At 41.5% G+C, this 20,182-nt stretch overlaps 1 protein-coding gene and 1 long non-coding RNA gene across 5 annotated transcripts in view; one reads left to right on the top strand and one right to left on the bottom strand.

The window, feature by feature from the left end:
- The first annotated feature begins 5,669 nt into the window (after window positions 1-5,669).
- DENND4A (DENN domain containing 4A) overlaps window positions 5,670-20,182 on the top strand; it is a 57,419-nt gene continuing 42,906 nt past the window's right edge. For 3 of the 4 annotated variants that reach the window (XM_075713463.1, XM_075713465.1, XM_075713467.1), the window contains exons 1-2: window positions 5,670-5,704; window positions 14,070-14,155. The gene's annotated coding sequence lies outside the window, so the exon portion shown is untranslated. Of the gene's footprint in view, window positions 5,705-6,203; window positions 6,218-14,069; window positions 14,156-20,182 lie in introns of those variants that run through there. The other variant, XM_075713464.1, reaches the window with a different exon arrangement.
- Window positions 8,123-18,821, bottom strand: LOC142593892 (uncharacterized). The gene is made up of 3 exons (XR_012831177.1): window positions 18,547-18,821; window positions 11,195-11,316; window positions 8,123-8,328 (listed from the first exon to the last, which is right to left on the bottom strand). It is a non-coding gene; the product is annotated as an uncharacterized LOC142593892 (long non-coding RNA).

The following is a 20,182-nucleotide window of genomic DNA, read 5'->3' on the forward strand; positions in this document are numbered from 1 at the left end:
AATAGTACTCCTGACAAGTGGTTAACTGATAGATATACTTCACTTAACCCACCATGATATAACTGATCTCTAGAATAAAATATAAAAACTTTAAACAGCAGGACTACACAAGAGTTTAGAGCCTGAAGTAAGTATCTTAGCCAGATAAAACTGTGGGGAACATGTAGATGCATGGAATGCAATGACGTGGCCTAGGCACGATTTGAAGATAAATAAAAGTGCAGAAACTAAGGAACTGAGATCTTTAGTGAAGGAAAGTGGGTTTATATCTGATGCGAGAGAAGATACCCACAGCACCGCAGTGTCACATGGTGTGACTCTGGATGATGAATTGGATGGATTCAGAGAAAAGGCTGCAATTTGCAGAAATCACCTCCGTACGGGCCAACGAGCGTGAGTCCAAACCGAACCTTTAAGGCTAACGCCTGAATAGCAGTGATAACAGTCAAGTCCTTACTCTCACCTCTGAGGGTACAGGGGCTGCTGAAAATAGCAACAAAACGGCAGTATCGGTGTGCACATTTCCAGCCCAGGACTGTTATTTTTGCTGGTGAATCTGCATGCATAATTTCCTTCCTGATATTACTCCACAAAGAGAAGTGTTTGCTACCTTGCTTTACTGAGGAGAGCAACACTTAAAACGAGTTAGTGCTGGAACAGTCAAGTTGGGTTTGGTACATGTAGTAGGACTTGGACCATCCTCAAGCAACCCTTCTGCTGTCCCGTTCTCAAAAAATCTGCTGCAAATAGTTGTTTTGGAGCTTCTGGTGACTATGGGAAGAGCAATTCCAGAAATATGCTCCAGCTATACGTGCTTATTTGCCTCCTAACAACAGGAGAAGAGGTATGGCATCACTTGCTTGATACCCCTACCCGCAGCAATGCAGCGAAGAACAACGTTAACTGTTTTCTCACCGATTAATACTGACGGCCATCCAGTGGGCCTCTCATCATTCGACATTTGATAGTTGCTGCAATGCTGCAGTGCCTTGTGAATAGTTTTAGCATTCGCTGAGGGAAACTTTATGATGCACAGTCTAAATTCTCAAATGCACACTCTGAAATTCTGAGGAAGCAAATCAGCACTGAAAAGTGAAATGATAATGAGTTTGCATCAGATTTTTATTTCTAGAAAAGACTTGGAAACATTTGGGTCCCCTCTTTGGATACGTTTCCTTTCCTTTTTGTTTCCCAGCATTTCTGTGCTTTTGGAAGTCCAAACTCTCACATAAATACTGGTAATAAATCCTTGCTGAGAAAGTCTACCTGCTGGAGAAAAATCTGCTCATTTTATCATGTGGAGTGCCTAGACACTGCAATTAGACTTTATCCTTACTCATATACAATAAAATTCTTTATTTGCATTTTGTGAATTGTAATTCATGACATACATGTCTCTGACGCCTAATGAACCCCCTGCAGTGCTTCTGCTGGGTTCAGTGGCCTTTGGATCAGGCCCTGTGTTCGTTTCCCCATATTTTTAGCTGCTTCAGTAAGTTCTTTATCTAGACAAGGGTCTGAAACCTCTTTTTTTTTTTTTTTTTTTTTTTCATATATGCATGATATTCTATTGCCTCTTTTATAATTTATAATAAGTAGTTTCCCTGGAGTGCAAAAAGCTTTTCAGAAAGACTATACTTGAAGCAGTAAGAGGAAGGGTGACTGCACTGTTGTACTGCTGCATCATAATATTTAAATACTTTATTATTTCATAATCTGTCCTAGAATTTAATCATTCCAAGCAGGGACGGTCTCTTTATGTCAAAAGGGATAAGTTCCAGATTTTCAAATATGCATACATTAAAAACCCCACGAAGACGTTGCTTCATTTTCAGTGTGATTCCAGCTTGCCAAAGGCTCCATTTCATTGCATAACCTTCCGGATGCAGATCCATTACTGCACCGTAAAGTGGGTTACTGGACAGGGTAAGGCAATTCATCCTCTGAAATGCAGAGTGTTGTTTTGCCAGTTACATGGCTTATAATTATCCATTATCGTTATCTTTATGGTTATTTTTACCAAGGTTACAGCTACGCCATGTCTATTTGAAAGCCGTTCCTTTGGGTTCTTTTGGAGACTCATTCTTCCCCTCGTAGATGTAAATGAGCAGTGCACACAGCACAGCCAAGTGAGTTCAAAAGGAACAAAATTGGTAAGAAAGTGAACAGATTAAGCCCCAAATTGCATACTTAAGAAACTGAAATAGTTTTGCCTATGGAAGTCAGTTTCTGCCAGGAAATACTGTGAATAGTAATAGCTGCTTTTGGGGGGGGGGGGGGGCGGGGGGGGCTTTTTTTTTTTTTTGGAGCACTGTCAAAGCCTCATGAATTATAAGTAGTCAAATCTCACAATCCTGGGACAAAGTCTGTTAAAACCATGTCCTGGGACAGGGAAGTTCTCCATTCCATTCTTGGCTCTGTCACTGACCATCTGCCACTTGTCCTCTGCCTCGCTTGAGTTTATCCATGTGTAAAATGCACTTAAAATAAGCTAAACCATACTTTGAAAATGACTTCAGTGCCACAAGCTAGAAATTTGGGGTTGCAACAGGGAAAAAAATGGTTCTGTGGTTGCCAGCCCATAGAAACCCTGCGCGTCTCCCGGGCCGCACTCCTGGGGAGGCTAAATCTGGCTGACAGTGCTCCACCCTGCACTTGAGAGACAGCGGAATACCACATTAAGCATGCACGATGCCTGCCCACCTGCAGTTGTTAACTTGTTTAATTAACTTACTATGCACAACAAGAATCTGATCCGATGCTGACTGGAATGAATAGGAAGACTTCTGTTGACTTCATGATCCTGGGGTTGGTCTCCGTATGCGTGCAGAGACCACTGCCTAGAGATCCCCGACGTCCCCACGAAGGGAAAGGCTTTGTTTGACAGACACACAGACACATTTCTGTGCAATGAGCCCGCAGGAGCAAGGCACACAGTAAATCTGTCTCTGCCTGTACAGTAACACTATTCACTGATGCTGCTCTTTATTCAGAAATAAATACAGCACTACAGTCATTCTTTTTCATAGACCCTTTCGCACATGGCTTTAGACAGGCCTTAATGTGGAAAATTGATGACAAGCTATGCAGGAAAGCTCTGCGGCTAGATGTGTTAGGAAAGGTGACTTGATAGAGGTGGTGACAAGCTAATAATGAAATGGAACATTGCAATTAAATGTGCTGGTGGGGAAGAAAGTGTGCCACAGCCAAGAGAGCGAGCGAGCAGCAGGTAGGTCATGGAGAAAAAGCAAAGGAGGCGTGATGGAATAAGGGTGGGAAGGAGGGGGAGATGTAAGAACAAGAAGGACAGGACAGAGATAAGCACTGCATTAGCTGTGGTGGTAGGATGGGGCAGAAACTATTTTGTTTGGTGTTTGTATCGGGCCTCGCACAGTGAGATCCGCGTCCCTGACTGCGATTTGTTGGCATTGACACAATATGTAATTAAATGCAGGTAAGTCCTAGAAGGACAGAAATGGTGGAGGGAAAAATACAGGTCGGGCTATAAAGGAACAGCAAATCAAAGATGTCTACACAAAGTTTTACCTATGACATAAGCTGAAAAGTATGAAAACTGCCGCAGAATGTTTAAGAATTACATTTCTGTAAAATTTAAGTTTCCATTAGAAATAGTCAAGAATATTTTAATGGTTCTGAACTTAAACTCTGAGAGGTGAACTATTCAAGCATCAATGCAGTGATTTTGCCTCAGAATACACGCAGCTGAAACAATACTCTTAGAAGTAGGAACAGCCCCATTAATCTTGGAGGTTAACGCTGAAGCCTAAAAATTAGGCCTACATGAAAAAAGAGCAAGGGCAGAGAGCGCAGAATAGTTTGAATTTCAAAACTACTAACACAAGCCAGAAGATGGACTTCATTATTGCTATTTATTTGAAAAACATTTTCAGGATTAAAACATACCAGAAACTGTCAAAGGATTTAGAAAAATTTCTACCAGCACACTGCCTAATTTAAGGGCTCACTACAGAAGGCAGACCAGCTTGCTGCAAAAAATACTGAGGTTCTGGGTTCTTGCTCTCTCTCCTACTCTGCTGTATATCGTTGAGAGAGAAAACGTCTTTATGGGTGTGGCTAGAAACGCATTTTACATAGAAATACAAGGAATGGGCAATGTTATTCTTGTAGTCCCTGCCTGGGATAAGGGTTTGATACATTCCTGAGTCAGTATGCTGTCTGTTGAGGGGGGAAAGAAAAAAAAAAAAAAAAAAAAAAAGAGGCAGACTCAGCTCAGAAATATCAAACCTGGCAGCGCAAAGCTGTGTCTGCGTGTGCAGGCTTGCACATGGGTGCTTCTGCCCGGGTAGAGCCTGGCTTGTGTCAGCGGCTGCCTTTCCTGCGTGGGGGGTAGGAGAAGCAGCATTTCTGCTACAAACAGTCATATTAATAAAAGCACGTGGGGAGAAAAAAAAAGTGTTATTTTGTACTTTTCGCTTTTCTAGTCTCCCATTTGGTCAGATTTTTTTCAGAGGGATGAGGGAAACCAACACAGTGGGTTTGAACATACGTAAGCATCTACAGTCCAAATTCAGAACTCCGTATGAATTTTCTGTCTTTATAATGAGCCACATCTAAACCCTCGAGCCAAACGTCCAGAACTAAGGGAAGCTTGAATTCAAAGCCAAAATTGTATGGTTGGAGCCTATCCCTAAACATCGCTTCAAAAATAGCACGCTGGTATAGAATTTTGAAAGCCAGGGCTGCAGTACCCAAGGTGCCAGGAAAGTAGGATTTCCGTGCGTCGGACTCATCTTGTTGTGCTCAGCAACATCCCGACACGCTGCACTAGTCTTAGCCGCATGCTCTTAAAAGATTATTTTTGCCTCGGCTTCTTTTCTAGTCTTTGATGCAACAACCTGGTGCGGGTTACATCAAGCCTGCAGAAAATCCCCCCGTTTTCCCTTGTTTTCCAGACAGCCGGCACCTCCTCCAGGTCCTGGCGACGGGCGCCGCAGGTGAGGGCAAGGCTGGCATATTGGGGCCGGAGATTTCATTTCTGTTTAAATTAAAGGTGCTGCCGGCGGGCGGGAAACGCCGGAGGGCGGGGAGGGAGAGGGCAGAGTCGAGCCCATGGCGTGCGCGTCGCATTTTAGGCTGCGCTGAGGGGGTTTCACTCGGGGCGTCCCGCTTCCCCCCCCCGCCCCTCACGGCTCCGAGCCGCCGGCGCCTCGCCGCTCCCTGAGGGCGGAGGAGGGAGGCGGGGGCCGCCGGACCGAGGCCCCTCGCCGACGTGCCCGCTCCCTCAGGGGGAACGCTCGAGGCGAGCTGGGCGCCGGGGCGGCCGCGCAGGGCCCGCAGGCAGCGCGGCGGCGGCGGCGGCGGCGGGGCGGCCTCAGGCGCGGCGGAGCAGCAGGGCCCGGCGGGCGCCCGCCCGCGCCTTCCCCGCCGTCACGGCTCGGCGCCCGCCTCTCCCCCACCCACCCCCCGTGACAGCCAAGATGGCGGCGCCAGGAGGCGGCGCGGGGGGGGAGGGGGGATCCCGCCTGAGACGCCCACACGGCGGGGAGGCGGCGAAGGCGAGTCGGGCTCCGCTACGATGAGATAAGGGCGCGGGGACCGAGCGCGCTTTCCCTCTCCCCCCCCCCTTCCCCCGCTCCCCTTCGCCCTCCCGCTCCTCGGCGCCGGGGGCAGGAGGCGCCGGCGGCCGTCCCCCCTGCCCCGGGGAGCGCGGCCCCCGCCTGAGGTGAGGGCTGCGGGGCGGCGGGGGAGCGCGCCGGGCTGTCACCGCGGCGGGGAGCGGGGGGTTCTCCGAGGAGATGTCGCGGGGCGGGCGCTATCGCGAGTGCGGGCCGGCGGGGCAGGGGCGGCCGGCGGCGCGGCGGGCTGTCAGTGCGAGGGGGGCCCGGCGGGAGGCCGGGCTGAGGGGAGCGCAGGGGCGGCGGTAACTTTCCGCTGGGCCGCGGTGGGAGGGGGAAACTTTCTCCTTTTCCCCCGCCGGCCCCACGCTTCCCGCCGGCCCCCCGCCGCGGCGATGGCCGGGCCGCAGGAGCGCACCCCCGGCCCGGCTGGCGGGGCCGCGGCGGCTGGAGCTCCGCAGCCTTGGCCGCGCGCTCCCTGCTGACCTGCCATGTTACAGAGGCCGGGCAGCAGCGTGCTGCGGGAGCTGCCCGGGGAGAAAGCGGCCGAGGTGCGCGTTCCCCAGATAAATGTGCAGTTTTTCCATGCAGCGTGCGCTGCGTCAGCTGGAATCGCACAGGTTAGCGTTCAGCCTTATGCGTGCGTGGTTTTGTCGCGACTTTGCCTTTCCCCCAGCCTGGGTTACTGTATACCTGGGTTAATGCGACGCGCTGGACGCGGTGGTGAAAATTAGCCCTGACGTTTTTATCTTTGTTCCATCGTGATGCCTGCGCGTAGCGTAAGTTGCTGGCCAGGGGATGGTAATATTTAATAACTTCCTAGCGATGGCTGTTATTCTGGAGTAATTTCAAACAGGCTGCGTGTAAAAAATGTACCACCTCTGAGGATGTTGATTTGCTAAAAATGAGGTCTTGACTTGGCGCTTAGTTCTGAAGTTTAATTTGTTTGAATTAACCGAGTAGAAGCGTGGTGTTCTGGACAGCCTTTTACTTCATTTCACAATTTTTTCTGGAACTGTTGCTCAACTAGAGGTTTCTGTAAAGAGTGTTACATTACAGTACGTAATCTTTCACTTTCTGAATGATTAAACACAAATATTTAATCTTGGCAAGTATCTGTGGTGGTTTAGGAAAACTAATTGAGTTAGTCTAGCCAAGGAAGGTCAAGGGGGAGTAAATGGATTATTTCTGGTTTGTGTGTCTAGCATACAAGTCTTACTTTGTAGGAGTGTCCCATTTCTTTCTTCTCTTTAAAAAAGGCAAGAAAGATTAAGCTTCTCTACAGCCTTAAGAGCTTGTGTGATGTACATGTTTTACTTATTCTAGAAACATTAGGGTCCAGCTGGATAAGGTACTTTCCCCAAGTTTATGAGCAGCTTCTGCTCCTTTGGAACAGGCTTTACCCAATGGCCTCTTCTAAATAGTGAATTTACTAGAAAGTAGCACAAAAGATAGGATCTGTTTCTGCAAGCAGTAAGCTGAAAGGCACTAGGACTATGTTTTAAAATACAGGCTTACTTAGAAATGTTTTTCCAGTATTAAGGATGTTCATACACGTGAGTTTTCATACTTTTTGTAGCGGTGTAGTTGCAGGTCTGCGTTTCTGGTGAACAGCTTGTTCTACTTGTTCTATAAGCTTTACTTGGATATAACACTGGTATGGTGCTTAATGGAATTCCTATATGAGTTAATGGCAATATTATCAATTCTGTAGTTAAATAGCCAGAGTTAATTATTAGTTAGTAAAAACATAAATATTGACATAGCCTGGCACATACTATAGGGCTCAGGTGAGCAGAGCTGATTCAGGTCAAGCATTAGGAAGAACGTAAATAACCTGGTTCTGTTTAAGATATATGCTTGAAAGGGAAAGTAGCAAGGTAGACAGCAGAGCCCTGGTGGTGCTCTGAAGAAAATGAGGTGGTCTCAGGAGGGCATCTAACTAATGCTACTGTTTTATGTCAGTCTTACAAAGGAATTGCAGGCACTGCTGTTCAGAAGCCAGTCTGGCAATTTTTAATCTATGGGATTTTGCATTGAAGGGTTTACTAATTTCTAGGTAAATCCCTACTGTAGTGTGTGATAGCTAGAGAAAACTGTCTTGTGACTCTTCCATGGAGGAAGATGATATCTAGACCAAGCTGAATAATGATAATGGGATTTGTTAATCTTGAGGTTTTAAAACTGGAAAAAGAAATTTGCAGTGTCACTTAAATATTCAACATCCCTTTTCAATTTCCATTGTACTTCCTAGCAACTGAAATGGAGTTAGTTTTGCAAGTCATAGTAGGTTGAAATGCTTTTTATAACAGTGGCTGTAGAAACAGTTGCACTCATGGTCAAACACTAGCAGATTGTGGAAAGGAAAGAGCACAGTAGCTATTTAGTCAACCTTTCTCAATCTTAAAATATCTCCCGAAATTAAGACTTGTAGGAAGTCTTCTTTCCCTTCGTTGTCCTTTACTCAACTTTGACCTTAGTTTTTAAATACGGTGTCGGCATGACCAAAAAGTTGGAGGCTAAAATGTTGCACAATTTATATTGGATTAAAAAAACCCCAAAAAGTCGATGTAACCTTGTAACCTTGTTCAAACATAACGTTTGAGGCATTGGTGATTTCCGAGTATCTTGCTGTCTGACAGAGGGTTCCAGTAGCTCAGGTTTTGATACATCTGTAGCTGTGGATTTCAGGTATTTGTTCTGAAGTTTCATGGAAAGAACTGTGATACTTCTGTAAAAGGAGGGGGAAAGGACCAAAAAAAAGACACCAAAATAATTTCTGTTTAAGTGCCTTAACAAAACATGATGCAATTTATGTAGATTGGTGTATTTCCAGTATGATTCTCTTGTTTGTTAAAGTATTTAAATCAGGTTTCTCTGTGATGTATCGAAATTTCTTTTTTTTTTATTTACTATGATGCTCAAACACCCCCCCCCCCCCCAAAAAAAAAAAACCAAAAACCAAAACCAAACCCAACCTGCCTCCCCACCCCCCTGCCAAACCGAACCAAACCCTGTAAAGATTTAGTACCTTCAAGGAAAGTTCAGGTTGAGCTTGCACAAAAAGCAAGGGTAGAGGTGTGTTTTAGAAGGCTGAGTTGTACTTGCTCCCCTCATCCTTCTGCTGTAGCCTTGCTGGATGTCTTAGGCAAGAGCACAGAAAAGGCCCTGCATCTATTCCCTTATCTATCAGTTCTGTATATAAATAGTATTTGCTACTGTGAGCACAAATCTTGATAGCAATTTTGTGACATACTAAAAGCAGCAAATCCTTGCAAATCCTCTGCATGCTAAAGCCAGTTATGCCTTGCTTTAATTGAGGATAGCTAACAGGTAGGAGATGAATACATACAAACAGTGAATGCATCGCCACTGTTCAACTACTGAAAATCAGCTATTTCTAACAGTGGTACTGAGCAAGTAATTACTTCAAGTGAAGGAGGATCTTTGCTATATTGCATAATAAGCCTTGGATATTTTCTGCTGTCCTTGAGTTCAGGCTTAGTCTATGTCTGGGTCTGGAAGCTTGGTCTATGATCTAGAAATACTCTGCTGATGTATGTATGCTTATAAAGTGCCCCCACAGACTATAGAGTCAGAATTAAAACACACAGTGAAGGTTATGTGAGGCAGTGATGCCGAGAGGTTTGATCTATAGCAGTCATTTTAGTAGCAGGCTATGATGCAGAAATAGTCATTGGTAGTTCCCCAAAGAGCTCAGAAACAATACTAGGAGGAAATTGTGGAGGAAAAGTGGAAACAAAAGACTTCAGAAAGTGTTGGCCCTACTCTTTTAAATGGCATATTTTTACCTTTTCAAGGTGTACTTTCGTGTGTTAGCTAGAGGGTTACCATAGAGGCTGAAAGTGAAGTACGCAAAAACGGGGGGCAGGGAGTGAAAGAAGAAGGAACTATGGTATAAAAATAGGATGCAAAGAGTAAGGAGGAGTGTTAGAAGTAAGTTAGCCAATTATATCCTCACTATTTAATTTGTACTTTAAAATTTGACTTTTTTTTACTTTGGATCAGAAAAAAAGTCATTAGTACTAGTTAATCAAATTATTTCAATTTAGCCATCTGAAATAAGAGTGGACAAGCAGTAAGTGTGTTGTATAAGTTGTATGTACGTATATGCAAAGGCAGAAGTCCCAAGAGGAAACCCCCACTTTTTTTGTGTGCAAGCGTTATGCAAACAGAGAGAAGGGGATTGTGGGCTGGATGCTTGAGTTCTGGTTTTGTCTTGAGCTTCAGAAGAAACTTGTGGGCTTAAGGAATTATTCTCAGTTCTACAACCGAGATCAGGATCTGGTCCAGCTTCAATAGCTTCCGTATGTCAGCAAGTTTGTCTGCATGATATTTTGACTATGAAATTACAGTGAGAGAGGCAATGCTGTCCAGATCCTGCAAGTGCAAAAGTAATCAGGCTCGGGACAGTGCTGTCAGTTAAATCCTGGTACAGGAGCAGTGTTCTAACAAATTGTACAACTTCATAGTAACCTTGTATGCTTGTATTCAGGCCAGTGAGACTTCATTATGTAGAGCGCCAGGGGCAAACCCTTCTGTGAGTACTTTTCTCCTACTATTTAGCACAGAAGGCGACTCTCCCTTACTCAGTATGCTCCAGCTGTTCTTTTAAGGGTGTGGTTATTTAATAATTTTGGTCCAAAAGATAGGGAAGGGGTTTTAAGATATGTCTGCTCTATGTTACAAGGAGGTATTTTGAGCTGGCTTTGGAATCCTGAAGCAGTAGTTAGCATGTCATTGCACTTCAGCTAACTCGCTGTGATTATCAGCGGATAGCCTAATGTTGCTTTATATTGCTTTGCTAGCTAACCTAGCTGGGAAACTGTCACAGCAGTACCTGTTAGCTGATAGATATATTTGTAGCTGAACTGAGAGCCATACATTTGCACTTATTTTTCTGTGAGGTAGATGATGAACATTTTGCTAACTGGAGATTTACTAGATGAGGGAGGTATTAGTCAGTGTTATCTCTCCATTAAACCTTTTCAGTGTGGTGTAGATCATCTGCAGACAGCAGTTACAGCCCAGCAGTTGCAGTCTATGGATGTCATCCACTCAGTGTCTATAATTTGCAGCATGGCTGGGTTTGGTTTTCTTACCTTACAGGACGTTTTTGCTGGCCAGAGGAAAAAAAGAATGTCAAATGTTCTGAGTCACAATTAAAGAGTATTTTTAAATCTAGCAAAAAGATGTTAGAAACAGTTCCCACCTGTCTTTCCTTCCACCACACCATGAATTCAAAATTTTAATTTGGGTAGAGAATGGCTTCAAAACTAAACTGAGGTTGGCATGTGTGTCCAAACATGGCTAGGTAAAAACAGGTCACTTCTGTCAGTCTTGGCTGATGCACTTTGACATTTTCAGTAAGAGATTTTGGGTTTGAAGTTCAATATTGGAAGATTTGCTGCTTTCATTTGCCTTTTATCTACTGTGCCAAAGAAAACTGAACATTCTGTTTGGGGGACTTCTTTTAAAAAGTTATTGTATCATAAGGAGTTGTACAAAAACATGTACTAGTTGTCCTCCTGAACTGTGTTTTGGATGAAGTAATATTTACATTTTATAGTGCTTACCTTGGCTTCCCTCCCCATCATGAGCTATAAATTGTTTTCTGCATCCTAACCTACACACACAGTTGTACTTCAGAAATTGTTTCCATTCTTTGGTTGTGCTTTTTTGCCATAAATACTGTAATCTAGAAAGAAAAGTGCAAGTTTTAGAATAAGCCTTGTTAAGATTTGTCTGTGCTGAATCTCATGGGATACTTGAACATCACTTTCTTGAATTTTTGTAGTCAGGGTTGAATATTGTGGGATTTTGCTGTGGCACAGCTGTAATGAATGCTGAAGCAGCCTGTGCCTTGTTAGACCCCCTTAGTAAATGGTTTTATTTTATTGAGACTAAAAACAGCAATGAAGAACAAATAAATGGAAGACTTGGTGAGTGATGGTGGAAAGTACAGAAGATGTAGAAAATGCCCGATCTCTCCCTCGGGGTGAAGTCTGTTCCTGCCTTCTCTCTGCCAGTTATTCTGCTTCCTCCTCTAAGCTTTGGTACTGTAGATGGCTAGTTCTTGCTCACCAACTGCAGCAATCCCACTGAATCTAGATTAGCCTCTGAATTTCAGCCTAATTTTTCTTTTTTCCTAGGCATTGCTGAACAAATCTACTTGTCCCTCAGTTCTTGGCCTGCATGCCTGTTTTCTGCTCCCAAACTCGTAGTCGTGTGTTCTGTCCCTGCACTCTTAGGCAGCACTTTTCTGTTTCCCGGGCACCTCTTAGAGATCCTTTGTTGCCAAGTTTTCTGAGCTCTCTTGGTTTGTCTCTGCTGTTTGGATGAGAGTATGTTAGCCATGAGTTGGTACAGATGATTGTGAATGGGGCTGCAAAAACTTGATAGCGATTCTGGTCTAGTGATGTAGGGGCAGAACAATTTGGGGGTTTTTCTTGTTTTGTTTTCTTAATATGCCACTATGTTTCTTAGCACTAGCACTACTATGGATGCGGCACAAAAGGGAGCTTAGTGGAGGCTAGTGGCTTCTTGTTAATTACTGTGTTGTCTAACATTGAGTGCAGATGTATGCAATAGGGTCTAAAAAGTGATGCAACTGATGACTTTAGCCCTAATTGTTAGCAGCTTTCTCTGTTGCTGTCATTTGTTTAATTGTAGTAGTAGGAAATGTGAAGAAAAAGTATAGGCAATGTCCTGCTAAAAAATGAAAGTGCTATGAGAAGTTCTGGTGTATTGGGGTAATAATGTAGGTCCTTTGCACCTTTTTTCTTGAACAAGTAGATCTTTTACGTGATAGATGGAGGACAACAAACTAGTTGTAAATATGTTCTACAGGCTGCAAGTACTACGAAATAGAGCTGCAAGTACGCTGGCAACGGTTCTCACTGTATTCCTTGTGATGCGTAAATGTATATTTTTGGTTTTCTTTCCTTTAACTCTCCTCATTGTCTTTCCAGATAGTTGACTAGGAAAGATCGTTTTTCAAGTGTCCATGGGGAAATTATTCATGTGTTAATGCTGCTTATTTCTCAGACTTTTTGCAGCTGTGCTTGAGGACTGCAGGTGATCCCTAAAATTATAATTTCTGACACTACTGGAAACTTTCTATTACAGATGAGGTCATTGGACAAAAACATGGAGTGCTACTGCTGCATGCTCTCTTTGTAGTCTTGTGTAAAAATGTTCAGTCAGTTACCAGAGAGTGACTGATTTTAACTGGTACTATTCCATAGTGCTGTTTGGATTAGAAAGACTTGCACCAGGGGCTGGATTTGCTCTCTAGGCTGTCACCCCCCACGCACTCCTTGCTGCAGGAGTAATGAACGAACAGTGCTGATTGCTTCTGTGTGATCTGAACTAAGTTGTCTTGTACGTTGGCGTTATGAACAGAACCTTGAACTTTGTGCTCCCAAAAATATAACTTGATAATATAGTGTAGGGTGTGTTGGTTTTTTTCCCCAAATTTTTCCACTTCAGGAATGGAAGTAAATCGTTCATGGTTTGCATAAACCCTCCTGAGATGTATTTCTTCCCAGCCTTGCTTATGTTACACTATGTTTTCTGAAGTCTTCTCACAGTAATCTTCTAAGAGTCTTCTCCAAGTCTTGGCAAATAGAAGCCTCGTTTAGATAAGGTTTATTTTTGACTACAGCCTTGCTGATGCTAATGAGTCGTTCAGGGAGATTGAAGTCTGAGAGTGTCTCCAGCGAGGTATTCTCCTCAGACCTGTGGTGAAAAGCTGTTGCTTCAAAATTCTTAAATGTAGCACAGGCTGCCTGGCTTGCACATGCCTCAGTGTAAAACACAAGCTCAAGCTGTCTGTGGTCACACCAATGTTTAAAAGTGGTCATGCTAGTGTTTACTATATCTGAAGAAAAAGTGAATTGTGGCAGTAAATGGCAAGAAGACTGTAACACTAGCTGCAAGAATGGGGACTAGGAATAAAGTGGCTAGATGGAAGAGTACATGTGTATTGCTGATTGTGGAGTAAGAAGGATCTGCTTAAAAATCAGAATCTTGCAAAGAGGAACAAGGTTTTGAAGTAGACTTCGAACGGTTACTGAGCTAAAAGCACTTTCATAGCTGGCAAACACATGAATAGACATGGAAGTTATTTATCATCAGAAAATAGTGGAAGAGTTGGAATAATCTGAAGTGGCTGGCTCAACCATTCTTTGATTTATTTTGGGTTTTTTTAAAACATTAAATTGTTTACATTCTTAAAATGCCAATGCAGGGTAAAACTTGATATTTTGTTTCTTAAGTTTAAAATCTGGTTTCATATACTTTTTTAATAGTTAAGTGACATGTAACCTTGTCTTAGCGAGTCCTACAACAATTCATAATGTTCATTTAATGTGACTGGTGTAGTGGAGTGTGCAGTAAGTTTCAACAAATGTGTACATTGTTTAATTTTTGTTTTTACTGTTTCTATAGGGAATGAAACTTTAACAAGGCGGCTATGTTAAAGCCTGGCTAGCAGCAAGAGAGGCAAACTGTAGAAGCAATGCCCTGATGAAAAGGTAGGGAACACATTGAAAGGGTTTTCAAAAGACTTGTGTTCTGATTTGAGAGAATTCCTGTGATATTTGAGGTGCTTCTGCTTTGTTCCTGGGATTGTTTGCTTGCTATGAAGGAAATACTGAGGAAAAAGGCTTGTCTGCCACCGTTGTCAGGCAACTTGGGAAGTACAGCGTTGGGGTGAAGGTTTTTCCCTGGGTAAATGCAGTTACTCACATGTCTCTAGACTGTTGAGCTCTCATGTGATTTGTGCAGTGTCATGGCTGAGAAATGGTTCTGAGTAGCCATAGCAGGACTGACTGATCCAGTTAACTTCATTTTGCTCTTGCATGACTAGCCACCACATTTCTGTGTTTTGGCAGCATACTTCAACAGGATAATGCAGCAGTATGCGTATGAGACTGAAGTGCTAGGGGCTGTTACACCTTTACTGGCAATTCTTAAAAATTGGTCACTGATTTGTCTTTCTGTTTGCCTACTCTTCATGTGCCTTCAAAGGAAGGAAGTTCTTGGAATATGATTATATGATGAATGCTTTAAAAAAAAAAAAATCACCATTTTTAATAAAGCTTTGAACTCTTTTAAAAAAGATGGCATTGCAGAGCCCTGCACTGCTTTTCAACCTACACTAGGAGACATTCGTTCCTTGTTTACAAATGGAACATCTCTTTGGAGTCAGGCTAACAAAGTAAAATGTCACCTGCTTTAGCCAGCTAATGGACCTAATAAGGAACTCAAATTAATAAGGGATTTAATATTCTCAAAGGAAAATGCAGGAAGGAATGGGAATGAAGACAAGGAAGATTAAAAGATTACAAGGCAGTTGTTTTGTCTGTGTCTGCCAGAGGTGGACTGGTGAAACTGTTTTAATGGAGTCGGATGGTCCTTACTGCTATTTTTCACAGATCATGTATCTCTTGCACATGCAAAAAGCATGTGAGTAAACCCTCTTTGCTATTTGGGAAAGCTGGCTCCTGGAAAGAAGCTGGCACTGCCAGAGCAGTTCTTCTGGTCTGCAGCCCACTTACAAGTTACGTCTATAAAAGTCTGTGGGTAGGAGCAGGTTGTATGAATTATATCAGTATTTTTTTTCCCTTGGAAATGGTGTAGTGCATCTATAGTAAACTCTGTATGTCATGAAACATCATGCCTGTTGCTGCTGCACGGATGGAATATACGGCACATCTGCATCAGTTCTGGTCATGTGGTGAGGAAAAAGCTGATGTGTACTTCCCCTTTATAGTATTGGAATGAAAAATGCAATCTGTTCAAAAAGCTTGGACGCTAATTTAGTTGTTTTATCTGAAAATACATGAGCTGGTACAAAATCATGCCTTTCAATTTTTGTTTGCTTTCTGTATGGGAGCTGTGGATAGCTTGTAGCAAATAGAAGAAACTTTGTTGGAAGCAAAATAAATTAGCATATATGCTCTGCTTTCTGAATTCAGGGTTAGATCCAAGTCCCACCAATATTTTATCACAAAAGGGTCAACCACGTGGAACTCCTGTAAACCTCCTGATCATCTTTCTTGTAATAGCAGATTGGTTTGCACTTTGCAGTAGGCTGGTTCTCTTTTAACACTAGCGGTAGTTCTATAGTGTTAGATCACAAAGCTAATTTTTCAGAGTAACCTCTTTTGCACAGTTGCTAAAATGCCAGCACCTATCAGTTAAACAGCAGTGACAGACAACAAAAATTATTAATTAGTATTTCCTAAATGTTTATGAAGAAATAAGATTATATTAAAAAATTAAATTGAATAGACAATGAAACTGAGTTTACCCTTTGTCTTTCAGCAAAGTAATCAAGCTAATAGTTTGTGGATCTGTGGCAAGATTATCTGATTGTTTCCCCTGTTCCCATATTTTTAGAATGGCAGAAAGCCCTCTTTTCTCCCACACATATACAGTCATGATCTGCAAAGTCTGTGTATGTTTTTAGTATGTTTTTACAAGTCAGTTTGCTATTTGCAAGGATATTTTGTTTCTTACTGATGTTTATGGTGTTTAATTTATGGTGGTATTAATTATATGCAGTCCATTAAAAATTATCCTCATGAGACGGCTCAGAGACCATATATTGCACTTCTTTCCAGGGTCTTTTGTAAGAGGTTATGTTTATCATCCTGTGGCTCTGTCTTCAAAGCGCAGCCTTTTGTCCCCAGGTGACTGAAGTGTAGAGAAGCAATAGTAGCTGCTTCTCAGTGTGGCACTGTTGATGCTGTTGAATTTCACCTGGGACCTGCTGCTTCAAGCAACATTCTTGTGCAGTGTGATTTTGTCTCTGTTGTGGTGTTTTGTTTTGTTTTTTTTCCTGGAAGTTGACTTGCAGTACTGTGTGACGTATATAATTATAACATGCTTTGGAATACCTTCATGGTAAGGTTTTCTACAGAAATTATTCAGATTTGTCCGTTTATGTGAAATTGCTTTTCATAGAATGATTATTTGCCACTGAATTAGCTCGCATTATATACCTTCTTTCTGGGGTCTGTTAACATAAGGTTTGCATAAATCTGCTCTCACATTAAACAAGTGTTGAAAATTTGAGTATCACAGTAGCTCTAGTAAAATCTGAGTTGGCTTGAATAAAATGCCACTGAATTGTTTGATATCTTCTGCATTTTATCCCTTTTTTAGCTGCAAGCCTTTGTATCAGAAGGCAAAGATCTGAAGGGTTGATGCATCATCAGCCAGGCCTTTTTTCCCCCTTCCTTCTGTAAAAGCTGCATTAAATTCGAAAGTCTTGCTGACTTGTGTATTACTTGCTATAACCTTAGGAAGCAAATTTGTGTGATGGCAGGTGTTTGTATGTAGGGGATTCTAATTTTAACTGGCTCTAAATGAGGAGAGCTTGTCCCAGTTTTTCTTGAAAGTGCTTTTGGGAATAAATGAATGCTTGAGTTTAAGACTTTTGTTATAAACTTAAGCCTCACTACTAATTTTTTCGTGTTAAATTGTGAGATGGATATGATTCTTCAGTATAATGTGTATATATCTTTTTGTTGATTTGTAATGCTGTCTTGGCTAATTAAATTGGAATAATGTGCTAATACACTGAAGTTATAAGCCTTACTTGCAATTTTAAGTCATAGTTTGTATAATTTTTGATTACTAAAATATTGTTTCCTTTTCAACTTAAAAGGCATTGCAAAGCACACCAGAAACTAGTGCAGTTTTGTGAAGTAATGTTAATGAGAAAAGGAATGAAAAAAAAAAATTTTTCTAACTCAGAATTTTTAAGGCAAAGTTCAGTTTTGTAGTCTTTCTGCTGCTTTGTACTGAGCCTGTGGTTACACAGCATTTTTTGTACACAACAGTGCAAGAGTTAGCCAGCTTTCAGTCCACCTCTGTCTTCTTAAATCTTTTAATGGAAAACTTCTTTTTCACCAGAGCTGATGATAGGGTAAGCGTTGAGTTTAAATTGCTTGGTTGGTAGCTTTTACTTAGCCAGCCCTTTCTTCCTCAGCAGTTCTTGAGGAATATCTCTGTCTCTATCTCTGTCGCCCTCTATCTTCTGAGCAGTTTTTGACCATAGCTCTTTTCTGATCTATATTATGAAGTATTCATTTTTTTTTTCCTACATTTTTGATGCATTTTCACATGATACAACTTTTTAAAAGCAACTGTGTATGCTCTGGTATATAATTTTCTGTTTGGTTGGTTTTTTTGTTTAAAATTAAGAGCAAATGCTTGCCCAGTGTATTGTAGCTTTAAACAAACTGTTCCAGCTTATCCATTGTTTTAGAGTGAGTGCTGGTTGATAAAGATAGAAAGTTTTCATGGTAGTTAAAAGGTAGTATACCATAGTTAAGTTTTACAAAGAATTGTTAATGTTACAAAATATTTAGAGCTTCAGTCATGTTAGCTAAAAGATGTTTTGGTGTTTGGTCTTATGTTAGAGTTTAAAGATGCTTTATGAAACTTCTTTATCTCTCCATGCATTTGTTGCCAGCATATTCTGGATTTGCTGAAGCCAGATGTACAGGGAAATAATAGGTGGCATGTGCAGCGGTTGAGTTAGTGTGTCTTTGGATATATCACTCAAGGAGAAGTTTGAGTTTGTAGTTATTACTCTCATATACTGCTAATTGAGTAACATATTCCAGATGTTTTTTAAATAACCGAATTTAGGTTAAATTAAGCTTAGGTTTGTGACTGCATTCTCTGTTCTCTCAGAAAACAAGTTGAACAGTTATTTACAAACTGTTACACTGCTATATGTTGATGATTGTTTCCCAGTAATCATCATCACTTGGCATTTTCTTGAATAACAAATAACCTTAAAATAAGAACTGTTACTCATTTCCTTGTGACTTTAGAAGCTAGTCAAGTCAATTACTCTAGCAAAATACAAACAACCTACAAAATAAGAGCAGGAAGATGGAATTACCTTTCTTGCACTGGTGGAGGAGGTTGATAGTGGTGATCAGGTGCAGGATGACATCCTTCTTGAGCAGGGACTGGTGCTGGAAATCTGAGGTCAGCTTGGAACGATTTGATTAAATGCACAGTATATCCACTTAGGACATAATTTCCCTATTAGCAGTGAGGGATGCCCAAATTTGTTTTCCTTGTTTTAATGAAGATTTGTTGGTAAAATCCAAGAATCATGATGATATGAAGTTTGATAAGGCTTAATACTTGCTACCTAGAGCAAAAAAATAAAGGGAGATAAAGCAACTGGAATAAAGGTGGCATGAAAACTGAAGTCTTGTACCAACCATTGAAACTGTTTTAAACTCTGTTCGCTGAGTTTCTGAATGTCAGCAAGCTCTTGAAACTCCTGTGTTTTAACAGTTTCTCTTGCAGTAAAATTTTACACCCAAACAAAATTAATTCAACAAAAGGGAGTCTTAAATAGCTTGTCTGGTTTAAAAAGTCTGGAACTTGATGACAGTAAACTTCCTGAAGCTACTTTAGCAAGGTTCCAGCACATATGGGTGACTTAGATAAACATTTTTAGCCCATTTATCAATGTTCCATGGAAGAGCAGAAAGCATTTTCTTTATTTGCAAATTAAGCTATTAAATAAGACATGGGGTTTAAGTGACTTGCAAAGGTATTCAAGAGTCTCTGACAAAGAGTAAACTGAATCTCGTGGTATGTAGTGCACTGTTTGCAAGGCCATCTTTTCATCCTACAGATACTACTTTGTCCCGTGCTGAATTTAATTTACAACATTGGTAGCCAACACTGAAAAAACCCACTATACAGAAAGAACTCATATGTAAAGTATTTTTTTGTCAATATGTTCCAGGAAGAAAGAATGTAACTTCCCAACACAATTTGGCTGGAACAGCAAGACTGTATTCCTTTTTCATTGTGAAAAACTTCATGTGGTCTTGAATGTTTTTGTTTCACAGTGGTCTGTAGTCCATTGACGTTGATTTGGTTAAAATGGCTTGTATAAAAGGTGGTATATTGCTGGCTATGGATGGGTTTCATATCAAGGATCTGAGCCCCAAAACACTACAAAGTAAAATGGTATCAACTTTTAGCCTGCAAAAATACTCCAAGATCATCTGGCCTTGGTATCTGATGTAAAATCCCATAGGGTGAGATGGCTGCAAATATTATAGTTGTATCTTTAGAATAATCAAGACAGCCTTTGCATATATGTTTAATATTCAGGAAGCAAATTAATTGCAGATCACGCCTTAGAAGATCCATTGTCATGGTGAATAGAGTGCAGTAGTAGACTACGTGCAAAATACATGAGAACTACTTTTTGGCTCAGCCATGAGCTTTAAGTAGTGAACTATTTGCTAAAACTTTGCACAGTGTTTTTCTGTTACTGTTCCTGTTGGTTCAGCTACTCTAGTGTGTAAGTTAACAAAAAGAGGCCACTTGGGTTTTCCATTCCAAGATTTAACAACTAACTCTCATGATTGTGGCTCAGAATTCCAAATTGGAAAGAACATGATTACAAATGAAAAATCTTACATGATCTTACTATTTCTTTTGTATTCTTCTATTGTGTTTTCATTTATATTATTGCAAATTTTCTGGATTTAAAAATAAACATT

Source organism: Pelecanus crispus, chromosome 7 (genome assembly GCF_030463565.1).
Source record: "Pelecanus crispus isolate bPelCri1 chromosome 7, bPelCri1.pri, whole genome shotgun sequence".
Classification (NCBI taxonomy): Eukaryota; Metazoa; Chordata; class Aves; order Pelecaniformes; family Pelecanidae; genus Pelecanus; species Pelecanus crispus.